This window comes from Thermobia domestica, chromosome 7, assembly GCF_964235325.1.
Source record: "Thermobia domestica chromosome 7, izTheDome1.hap1.1, whole genome shotgun sequence".
Classification (NCBI taxonomy): Eukaryota; Metazoa; Arthropoda; class Insecta; order Zygentoma; family Lepismatidae; genus Thermobia; species Thermobia domestica.
In genome coordinates, this window is record NC_137460.1 from 237,533,884 (window position 1) to 237,546,352 (window position 12,469).

Here is a 12,469-nt window from a genome sequence, read left to right on the forward strand (position 1 = left end):
TATTGGAAGTAATACAAATCTCCTCATAAGAAAGAGTAACCAAAAGATTCCTGTAATTTTTTTTTTAAATTTTTTAACGCTAATTCTTCTTTTTCTCATTTCATTTTGTTTCATCCTTTCTTAATTTTTTCATTGCTGGTCTCGAAGGAGGACGGAACAGGACGTTTCGGCGCTGCCGTTTGGGCGCCGGGCGTTTGGGCGCGAAGCCGTTTAGGCGCTAGACGTTTGGGCGCGAGGTACATAGTAAAAATCACAATTTACGAAATATGAAGTAAGCTAGGCACTGAAAACTAAGTGCGAATCAAAATATATACATTTCCTACACTTCTATGTTTATCTAACTTCATTTATCTATCTATTTTCTATCTTATTTATTCATCTAAATTAAATAGTTTAATGCGTTTGTGGCATTTGTTGCCTAACCTCGTCATGGATTGATTTTTCGCTTGTTCACGATTCTTGTACTTCTGATCTAATGTTGATCTAATTTTTGAATTATATAAGAAAGCTAGGAAATGAAGGAATCAGACGAACTGTTAATAATTTTCTTAATGTTAATTAAAACATATTGATTTAATTTTTGTATTTTTTAAAAAAAGTTAATAATTACATACTTATGAATATTAAAATTTGCTTTCTTTCGTATTACGTTTGCCAAGCTCTTCCTTAAGTCCAATAAAGAACTACCAATAAAAGATTTCCAAGCACTCGAGTTGAGAAAAGTGGCCCCGCGTAGCGTAGTCGCTAACGCTCTCGCCTGCGGTGCGAGCGGTCCCGGGTTCGATTCCCGATAGGGGCACTCGGTCGAAAAAGTGTAAAACGCTCTTTCAGGCCGGCCACCCCGAATGAGGTTTTCCTCATTCACACCAGGCAAATGGTACCTAATTTATAGGTCCAGGCCGCTTCCTTCCTTCCCCAATCCTTTCTTCCTTTTTTCCCCGGATAGTGTGCCCCCTCAAACGTGACGGGCTAAATGGCCTTACATGCCGAGAGCCCAGAAATCTAAAAATCTTAAATCCTAATCGAGTTGAGGGAAAGCTGTTAATACAGGGTGTGTAAGACATTGAGTTTAGGAACTGTAGTATGCTGTATTTCTGGTATCACTTTTTTTAAAATTAACATTCCAATATAAAAATCAAAACTTAACACACTTCTTTTGTCCCATTGTAAGCATTTAATCTGCATTAAAGGAAGTGGCGAAAGGAAAAAAAGAACGATTTCAAAGTGAAAAATAATAGTTAAGTGTACATATATTGGTCATTTAGCCACTTGAAATGTGTTTGACATTCACACTTATTGCATAGCTACAGTAGAAGTCCTGCTTTAAGTTTTTTAATGGAATAGGCTCACTATGTACGTAATGCAGTCAATCATATCTAGTCTGGTCTACTTACTTTTGGCTTCAAAAGTTATCAAATAAAAAGCATACTTAACTTTGGTTGAAACTTAAATTTACAAAATTTCTTCCACTTCCACTACAGTAGACATCTTGTGATATCTTGATTCGAACTTAGTACTCAGCGCCTAACATAATGACTTTTTAATTTAACTCGCGCCCAAACGTCTGGCGCCCAAATGGCTTCGCGCCCAAACGTCCAGTGTCCAAGCGGCGGGGCCCAAACGTCCGCGCCCAAACGTCACGTACCGAAGGAGGAGGGGTCCGGATCCCCCCTTTGGCTATGTGCCTGTCCAGGCCCGTATGTGAGGGGGAAATAAATGCTGAGAGGATAAAAGAAAAAGACATCAAACATGAAAAAAAAAATGAAATCTTTGAGTTTTATGCCGTGTTGGCTAAAGGAGACAGTGATGATGAGAAATGAATAAAATGGTAGAATGAACAGTGGGAGGAAACAGGAGATGCCTTAGAAAACCCCCACACACGGAGTGTTTACCACAAAATTCACTTCGTGCAAGCTGGAATCGAACCAGAGACCCCACGGACTAGAGGTGAACGCTCTACCACGCGACCCCAAAAGGCATCAATAAAGATTTACCAAATTGTTTATGTATTTATTTATGATACCAGTAACAGAGGAACTGAAATATGAGGATGATACAATTATGCAAGGAAAGCGTAGAACCACATACTCCTATTCTTGTATAAGAGTAAAACGCAAAATATAAGATGGAATTGAAATTGATAAAAATTGAACTCCATTCTGAATATTCACTCGGACATTATTCCCCTGCGTCTTCTATCATGTTTGGCCCCCTCGCAAATTGAATATCATTTAAAATTACAATGAGCAATTCTCTTGTGGCTGTGTCACTGATCCCGTACAACATATTGATCTTTTTAAACATTAACTCCGAAATGAGCACTGCAATATATCCGTGCTCCCCAAAAAAAGCAATAAACCACCGACCACGGGGTCGGTAATATACCAGGGTGTTCAAAAAGTTTTGCAGTGAAAACAAAAATTTTCCTTTTGGTGCCATGATAAGAAGGCGATGAACACACTGTACGAATTCATGATTAATAAACTTAAAAGAGATTTGAGACCATCTATACACAACGTATTAAATATTAGTGCTTTAAATGTTAAGATTATTTTAATATTTAACAGAAAAGATTACATTTTCCAATATTTACAACGGATACAGTTTATGTGAATGGTGACAAATTTATGCTGCCACCTATTGAGCATAACTTTTACTACAACAGTCGCAAGATAAAATATCCTTACTAAGGATGTGAAATCCTAGGACAATCGAGGGAGAATTCTTCTCCACTAAATATTACTCAAAATTTCTCCCACTAATAACTTACAGGGGGTGAATATGGCGCCATTATTGTCGGAAGTCTGCAAAGATGACATTAACTCGTACGTTATTAACATGTATTTCATATGAAATTAAAAGTGCACTCATTGTGGTACAGAAAGGGATTTTCGGAAATGAAATCTTTAGTTTTACGTCCCACGAGCATGGGCGGCGATTAGGGGGGAAGGCAAAGGGAGGCAGTTGCCCCCCCCACTTTTTTGAAGTAACCCGTTAATCTATATAGTTTCATTTGGAAATGTGAAGTTTTTGTATGTATTACTGCTTCATAGAAAAAAATGGTACCATATATTTACCGTTGCATGAGTACGTACTGGTTGTCTTCCCGTGGAGTTAAGGAAGCTACAGGAATTGCGTTTTAATTGCCACGGAAAATAGCCCAAAAATTAACCTATTGGAGCCTAACAATTCCAGCATACTTTCACTTCTTCTTACAAGGGATTGATATGTAAGTCAGCCGCTTTGAAACTAATTGAGAGAACGTTTCGAAGAAAGAAAAGAAAAAAGTATTTTACAAGTTATTCTTTAATTGCACAAAAATTTACAGTTCCTAAAATATCTTTTCTTCTATCTAGTAATAAAGAATATTGATTAAAAAGAAAGTAATAAGAAACAACTTCTACCTTTTTCATTGTTTTGCACTGTAATATACGTTGAAGTGGTGTGTTTCGAGGTGTACGAGCACGGGCGTCTCTGGTGGGGGGACGAGGGGGGCGCGTTCCCCCAAATATTTTGAAGTACAAAATATTCAATATTTTATTCTAATTTAATTTATTTATTAACGACAGAACATCACATGAATAATAATATTTATATTTATTTGGAATATTCAGGCTGTGAAACGATTGTAATCGAGTTCTTGATATACCTTAGCGGGTCCGTGAAGGTAAGCAGAAAGGTAACAAATAGAATCGAAGTTAATAAACAGGTTGAGCTAGGTAGTACCATTTAAATTACTTTCTTTGATATCCCCCTGAAATTTTACATGCCAGAGACGCCAGTGTGTGCGAATGTATATACAATTAAATTTAGTGAACTCAACATAACTCTAGGTTTTGGGATTATTCTGTATAACTGGAATGTGGAGTAATTCTAAGTATTGTTGTGTTTTGATGTGTTCCAAAAAAGAGAAAACAGCGCCTAGTGGGAACGAACGTGTTTCGGGAAGCTGCAAAAGCAAATATTGCTTTAAAGTCGTAGCATATGCTTGTCGTATTTACTGTCTTTCATTTTCTAAGAGTAATAACATACATTTAATAGCATGTATGGAATTAAAAATATGAGTTGTTCATTAATCCCTAGTTTCAATATAACTTCTACAAAACAAGCCTCATTATACATTAGTATGTTTAATAATATCCTTTCTATTTATTTGTTTTGCGAATTTGTTATTAAATAATCTGATTACACAATTTCCCAGACAGAATTTTAAGATGTTCACGAGCAAGGAATCAAATCTTTCTTACATCTTCGTTGTTTAAGAGTACAAAGTGCTTACGTTGCTCTTGCCAATTTACTTAATAGAATGTGAAATACGATATACAGTATTTTAACAGAAAAAGATGCTATCCTACTGATTATACAACGTTTCGTCAAACGAAGTGTTAGAAACAACCAGAGAAACTAAGATTGAAATACAAATACTCAAATTATATCTTGCCCCCACTTTTAACGTCCAATCGCCGCCACTGCCCACGAGTATGCCGGTTTGGCTAAAGGAGACGGTGATGATGAGAAATGGTGGAATGAAGAAAGTGGGAGAAAACGGGAGAACCCCGAGCACGGTGTTTGTCCACCACAAAGTCCACACGGCGCGAGCTGGGATCGAACCAGGGACCCCAAGCACCGGAGGTGAACTCTCTACCACTGAGCTACCGCGTCCAGATCCGGACCCCCGAAAAATTCCTAACTCAACATACATTTGTACACTTTTTCAATAAAAAAAATATACTACATATTTAACAAGAAAATCATTGACGAACTATGAAAGTTTGATCTTACACTTCGTCTGTACTCTTTTTCTTAGTGATGAGCAAATGCAAGACCAAGACCAAGACCGGGGTGGTCTTGGTCTTGGTCTTGCAAGTCTTGCATTTAAGAAATCTCAAACTTTTCATACGTAAATTTTACTCTGGATATGAGGGATAATAAACTCTACAATGCTCCAATAGTAATGGAAATACAATGTATGTTTCTAAATATAATATAGTTTAACTGCGTGTAGGTACGATGATAGTGTACAAGATACGTGATGACCTTTATTTTTTTCAATGGGCACCCACCCTTCACTACTTATAAGAAATGCCTAAATCACAACGTTTCGTAATCTTTCAATATTTTTCAACAGACCCAACACTCCACTGGCTCCCAAACTACCCCTCAGAGGCGTGAAAGAAAAACAAGACGGCACAGATTATTGAAATACCATTAATTGCAAAATTATTTTTACACTCTAAAGGCGTCAAATCTTTCTTTTCAACCACGATTAGCTAATCCTTGTATTAAACAAACTTCCAATTAAATATTGAGATTTCGTCTTACTGATTCCAATATGTACTCTATGGAGCAGAAACATTGACGCAAAAGCGATGAAAAAATGCAGGCTTTCGAAACATGGGCATGGAGAAAAAAAAAGGAGAGAATTAGCTGTGTTGAACGGGAAACGAATGAGTAGGTGTTAGAAATATTAGCAGTAGGGGAAAAAGAAGAATTTTAGATTTTGTTAAGAGGAGGAAGAGGAACTTATTAGGATATTGGCTGAGGAGGAACTATATTATGAGGGACGTGCTAGAGGATATTGTGGAAGGAAAGAGGGGGAGAGAGTGAACAAGACTAGTTGACGGAAGGTATTAAAACAGAAAATTGCTACGTCAAGACGAAGAGACTAGCACCGAAGAGGACCACCGAACGTCGAACTTTCTCAGTTGCAGCAAGTAACCTGTCAATAATGACTGAATACCTATTATGATGATGATCATATGTTTAGCAATATTGACCAAAAAAAGAGACTTCCTCCCCCAAGTTGTGGTATTGAATTTGCATCTAAACAGGATCGGAAGTATCACTATTCACCTTAGCAACACCGAAAACTATGGATTCGACACTAATATTTCGTCATTTTTTATCATTACCTAGGTATTATGTGTCATTTTCGATCATTTTATGTCTCTTCCCTTCCCTCCGCCAAGTTCCGGAGCTGAATGTGGATTTAAACATCAGAAGTGTCACTGTTTATCTCAGCGACCCCCAAAACTATAGATTCCATTTAATATCGGTCATTATCGATCATTTTTAAATATATTTTCCCTCCCCCTCCCCTAAACTGCACCGTCAAAGTGATATGATAGAAACAATCGTAGGTCTGATCCCCATCTATGTTGAAAATTTGATTAATATCGGTCGGGTGTTTCAAAAGTTAAGTTTTATTTAATTTATATATACCTCCCCCTCCCCTAGATTCTACCATCAAATTGAAACAAACTCTAAAACACTTTCCTGGACCGAACCTCATACATGTTAAGGATTTGATTGAGATCGGTTCAAGAGTTATTAAGTTACAAACTTAGTCACTTTTATTTTTATTTATATTGATTTTTGTACATCTATCCCTCCTCCTTCGCCCCTACGTTGCTTCTTCAAAGTGAACTGACAGATAACATTCCAGGCTTGAACCTTATCTATGTTACAAATTTGATCGAGTTTGGTAGTTTGGTTCAAAAGTTATTAAATTAGGTTTTATTTATTATTTTATAACTCCCCCCTTATCCCCTCCCCTACGTTTTACCGTCGAAGTGAAATGATGAAAATACTTCCAGGCCCAAACCTCATCTATGTTGAAAATTTGATCGAGATCGGTCAGGTGATTCAAATGATTAGGAGTCACAAAAATGGTAACTTTCAATTTTATAATATAGATAGTATAATGTTATATCCATGCCCGAGGCCACAGAGGTTTGTGAAGGGGAACGAATATGTTAGGGGGGCAAGACATTAAAATATTCCTCAACAATATCTTAATTGTGATTTTTGTACTAATGTCTGGAGGGTCACGAAAAGTTTAGGGGGGGGCATGGCCCCCTAGATCCCTCTGACAAAGGCGCCGATCATGGGGGCCCCAGGGAGCCCGCTCCCCCAAATCCTCTTATATGCCTTCTGAATCTGAATGGGTTCCCCCCCAAATTTACAGAGAAATCGGCGCCCTTGCCCTCTGGTTGCAGGTCTGGTTATATCGTTCAATGCTCGATGTGTCGTATACCTAAGGAAGCTAAAAGTTATATTAATAAACAATTATTCAACGTATAAGCATCCTCCCATGAAATCAAACTTGCGATCACATGCACTAAGTTTTTGCCAATGTCTTGAAAATGTTATTTTGATATTAATTTTATGAGCACACATTAAAAATTTCCAACGCATGCTTGAGTTTCGGAGCCAAGACCATACCCATGTAGTCGATACCTATGGTGTACTGCATTACCGATGTTCATTACTACATTTCTCTTTAGTTTTGGAAGAAGAACACCACTAATATGCTTTGAAATGAAATGAAGTACGGTATCTAGTTTAACGTCACACGATTATGCACCAAGGCTAAGGGAGACGGTAATGATAAGAAATGACTGAAATGGTAGAATGAAGAAAGTGGGAGGAAACGGAGAAACTCCAAGAAAATCCACGTATACAGTGTTTGTCCACCAAACAAGCTCACATGGCGCAAGATGACACCTGTGTGGCTTGAAAACGAGCAATATCTACAGAAAACGCGAAAAACCAATTCAAAAAACGACATACTGTAGCTATATGCTAGAGGGGCATATCGACTCACACGGATTGCATAACCTACTATGAACACATCCACTCCAGCAGCATTTTTACTGAAGCCACGACATTCATCTCCTAATTTTTTACATTATATAAAAAATTTCAAGTAGCGTCGGTACTTGTGCAAGAGTCTTGGTCTTGGTCTTGGTCTTCCAGGTATGGTCTTGGTCTTGCAGGTATGGTCTTGGTCTTGCACCCCTTGGTCTTGGTCTTGCATCGGGATTCCTGGTCTTGGTCTTGGTCTTGCATGCAAGATTCTTGCAAAAACTGCAAGACCAAGACTCTTGCGCTCATCACTACTTTTTCTTACAAAAACAGCCTAGTTGTATCATTTATTCTGAAAATATTGTTGGAAGTATTTGGTCTAGGAATTAATTCGTGCGGGTGGACAAGAGATGGCGCAACGAACGAAGCGTCCCACAGTTCCGTGTATCCACACATGTGTTGCAAACCCCTGTCATTGCGTATCGTTCGTAGTATAGGGCAGTGGATTAAAGCGTCAACAACACCAGTTTGTAGTTAAGTGAACATGGCGCAATTTGTGCCTGATAAAGTGTTTTTGCGGGGTGTCCTGCTGCATTACTTTAACATGCAGAAAAGTGCGACTGAAAGTCACCGTATTTTGGTGGAAGTGTATGGTGACCATGCTCTAGGTGAGCGAACGTGTCAGAAGTGGTTTGCACGGTTTAGAAGTGGTGATTTCGGCTTGGCAGACCAAGAGCGAGCTGGACAGCCAAAAAAATTTCAAGACGAAGAATTGACAGCATTGCTCGAGCAGGATTCGTGTCAAACGCAGGAACAACTTGCAGCAGCATTAGGCGTTGATCAAACAACAGTCTCCAAACGCTTGAAAGCCATGGGAATTATTCAAAAGATGTCACATTGGGTTCCACATGAATTGAAAGACAGAAACGTTGAAAGACGAAAAACCATTTGCGAATTGCTGGTTCAACGACAGAGCAGAAAGGGGTTTCTGCATCGAATTATTACGGGTGATGAGAAGTGGATCCATTACGAGAACCCTAAACGAAAAAAGGCCTGGGTGAAACCAGGTGAACCAGGTCCATCACAACCGAAACGAGATATTCACTGTGCAAAGGTTATGCTGTGCATATGGTGGGACATGAAAGGTGTGGTGTACTATGAGCTGCTGCAACCGGGTGAAACTATGAATGGAGAACGTTATCGACGACAATTAATGCGTTTGAAGCAAGCTCTGGCCAGAACACGACCAGAATGGGAGAACAGACATGATAAACTTATTGTTCAACATGATAACGCTCGCCCACATGTCGCAAAACCGGTCAAAACCTATTTAGAAAATGTCGGATGGGAAGTTTTACCCCACCCGCCGTATTCACCAGACGTTGCTCCTTCGGACTACTACTTGTTCGATTGCATGAACAGCGATTTGATTGGACAGCGGTTTACTTCTTCAGAAGATATCGAAACATGGGTCTCTGACTGGATCGCTTCCAAGGATGAGGACTTCTTTCGCCACGGAATCCGTACATTGCCTGACAGATGGGCGAAATTGGTGGCTAGCGATGGACAATATTTTTCTTAAGGTATTTATGTATTTTGTGTTTGTACTACAGCTTCAATGTGTGCGTACCAACCGCACGAATTAATTCCTAGACCAAATACTTTACAATTACTTATCGTCTTTTCGGTTGCAGAATAATACCCGTTCCGCGTTTCATGCTACATAGTAGTGAATTGTTGTATTGGACCCCGTTCAAGCGTGGACACCTTCCAACAAAAAATTCTGGGTGTGCGCCTGTTTGCAGATATGGCTGTTTTCTTCTCTCTGTATACAAAGGAAATAGTCTTGAGTGAGTAAATGACTGATTAAGCCTAGGCCAAACCGCTTAAGATAGAAAATTAAAATTTTGACAGTGTTAGACAAGAATGCATCCCTAAAAATACTAAAACGTGCCTTTAGGGATAGCTGTCCTTCACAAGTCACTGTCTACCGCTGGTTTGCAGAGTTCAGGAGGGGACGGTTCTCTCATTGATGAAGATCGTTCTGCTCCGCCCAAAATAGCAACTACAGATGTTAAGAGAAGATCCTAGATGCGCATATGCCCAGATCCCGTACTTTCTCAACATTGGATTGGCAGCAGTTATAGATACGGATGTGAAGTTTTCGCTTTATTTTATTCCTGAAATCGGTTATTTTTCGCGATTTAATACAAACAAATTGCTTTATTCTGTAATGGTTTTCAAAAGCAAGTATATTGTAAATATACAGAAAGTGGTCCGTGAAAGCTAATTAAAATAAAATATAACTTTAAAATTAAACGAATAGTTTTAAATTTTGATATCTTAAATTTAAAATAATAAATTATATTTTTGGACCTACCATCTTAGAAAAAAAAAATGCCTCGATATCTCTCCTAAACCAGGATTTATTTAACCTTTTTAAATTATGACTTTTTTGAGGTATTTTGTAGACTTTCACTCAATCATCTATTGCGTCAAGACTATTTATCGTAGGATCATGGTTCATGCCCCGTTTTGTTTCTAGTAAAGCAGTGTTTCCAACTGTGTCCGTAAAATTTCCCTACAGTGTACCAAATGCGGGAATTTTCCGCTCAAAGTGGGAAAAAGGGATTTTCTTTTAAAAAAATCCCTTTTTTATCGCGAATATCTCTCCTTTGGTATAGGATACGAACATGCGAATGCTACTAAAAAAACTTTGCTTTATGGTGAAGAGAATGAGATACAAAGAGTAGCCCTGGGATGAATAGTTTTGATGCTACAGCCGATTTACATATTTTCACTTAATAATACCTTTTTAGTGAATTTCTATACTATCGTCATCATCAAGACTGTTCATTGTGGGAACATGAATTGTACTTCGTTTTCTTTGCCATTCTTTCAAACGGTACCACTCGCATGTCTCTAGCATGTACCATAGTGGAGAAAATTCGCGAAAAAGGGATTTTTTTGTCAAAAATCCCTTTTCCCCCGATTTTAGGCCCCTCTGGCCGACCCTTGTCAACCCACAGAGCACCAAAAAATCTCAAACATACTACATACTATGTGTAATAGCTGTACGAAGTTTCAATGTTACAATGTTGAAATGTCAATGTTGAAAAATAAGAAACGAAAAAAAATATTGCCTCATGTGCAAACAGTGTCAGCTTTCCCCTATGTAAGCAATGGATAACCCATTTTTATATAAAAATTTCCTGACTCGTCCCTGATTATCGTAGAGACATGATTGATACACTGTTTTGTTTGGCCAAAACCAGTCTTTTAAACGGTACTACTCACATGTTTCTAGCATGTACCATAGTGGAGAAAATTCGAGGGGGCCCAAACTCGGGGAAAAAGGGATTTTTTTACAAAAATTTCATATTTTTGCGAATTTTCTTCACAATGGTACACGCTAAAGACATGCGAGTGGTTCCGTTTGAAAGACTGGTTCATGCCAAAGAAAACGAGGTACGTATCATGACTTTAGAATAAATAGTGATAATACTGTAGATACTTTACTAAAGTAATTGACTAAAAATGTGTAAACAATGAAAAAATAAAGAAATCGAGATTTTTTGACACACGTCTGTTGACTCTAGCAATATGAGTCATACCTCATTTTCTTTAGCGTAAGGCAGCCTTTCAAATGGTATCACTCAAATTTCGCTATCGTGTACCTGTGAAGATAAAAATGGGGAAAAGGAAATTTTTTCTCTAAAAAATCCCCTTTATTCCATTTTGGACGAGATTTCCCCGCTTCTGGTACACGATAGGGAAATTTGAGTGATACATTTCGAAAGCCTGTCTTATAACGAAACCAACGAGGTACAAACCATGATTCTAGGGTAAATAGTAATGTGTCAGGGATTTTTTTAAAAAAACTTCTCAAATATATCCTTTTTTTAAACCCATCGTCCATGTTTGCGACGTCACAGCCCCCAGAGCACGCGATGCTGCAAAATGCCCATAAAATAAGTTTTATGATGCTTCCATATTTGAATGAATGCAAAAAAAAAAAAAAAAAAGTCTAAAAAGCTTTACTAGAGACTTATAAAGCAAATTCCGAAGGTCGACGCCATGGCACAGGTGTTGTGCCATCATAATTTAAAAGGGTTAATGTATGATTTGAATACATATATCGACTAAAACCACATTGCAATATTTCTTAACATTTTCTGCCCTTCAAAAAAAAAAAAAAAAAAAAATCAATTCACAATATACGTAAAACGCAATTCATAGCATAGTGTTTCTTAACATTTTCTTCACTTAAAAAAAAAAGAAAAAAAAACTCATTTAAGGCGCAATTCATATCATTATCAACACACATTTTCACTTAATGGCGAATTCATAGTTTCTTCAACTTTTCTTATTTTTCAAAGGACAAAATTGTCAATATTTCCACATTTTCTTCTTTAAGGTTTTGCTTCCCTGCCATAACCACAAAGTTGTATTCTGAAAAATATCTTTCAGAATCAACGTTGGAAGCTGGCAAAGATATTGTTTCAAGAGCACAGGCAGTAAAATTTCGAGGGCAAACCTTCACTAACCAACCGGTTTAAAAATAACAGGATTGATGGTCTTTTGTGAATCACATTTTGTTGTAAAGGAAACTTGTGTTATTTTATTAGTTTTACCGATCAACATGGCGATTTCGCGAACTATCGCTTTATGCAGTGCATTTCAGTGTTATTTTGAAAAAAGTATCAAATTTGCGTTATTTCGCGATTTAAAAACACCAAAAACGGCCTTCTATAATATATTTAGGTATATCTATATACTTTACTTTGCCTTTTTCAAGTTTTCGATGTTATCGTTTAACGAAAGCTTCACGTCCCTAGTTATAGATATCCTGCATGAAAAACTTAATGTGAGCAAACTGTAC

At 37.7% G+C, this 12,469-nt stretch overlaps 1 protein-coding gene across 4 annotated transcripts in view; it reads right to left on the reverse strand.

Moving 5' to 3' along the window:
• Positions 1-12,469, reverse strand: part of LOC145690776 (glycerol kinase 5-like) — a 156,066-nt gene that overhangs the window by 118,283 nt on the left and 25,314 nt on the right. The window lies entirely within an intron of this gene.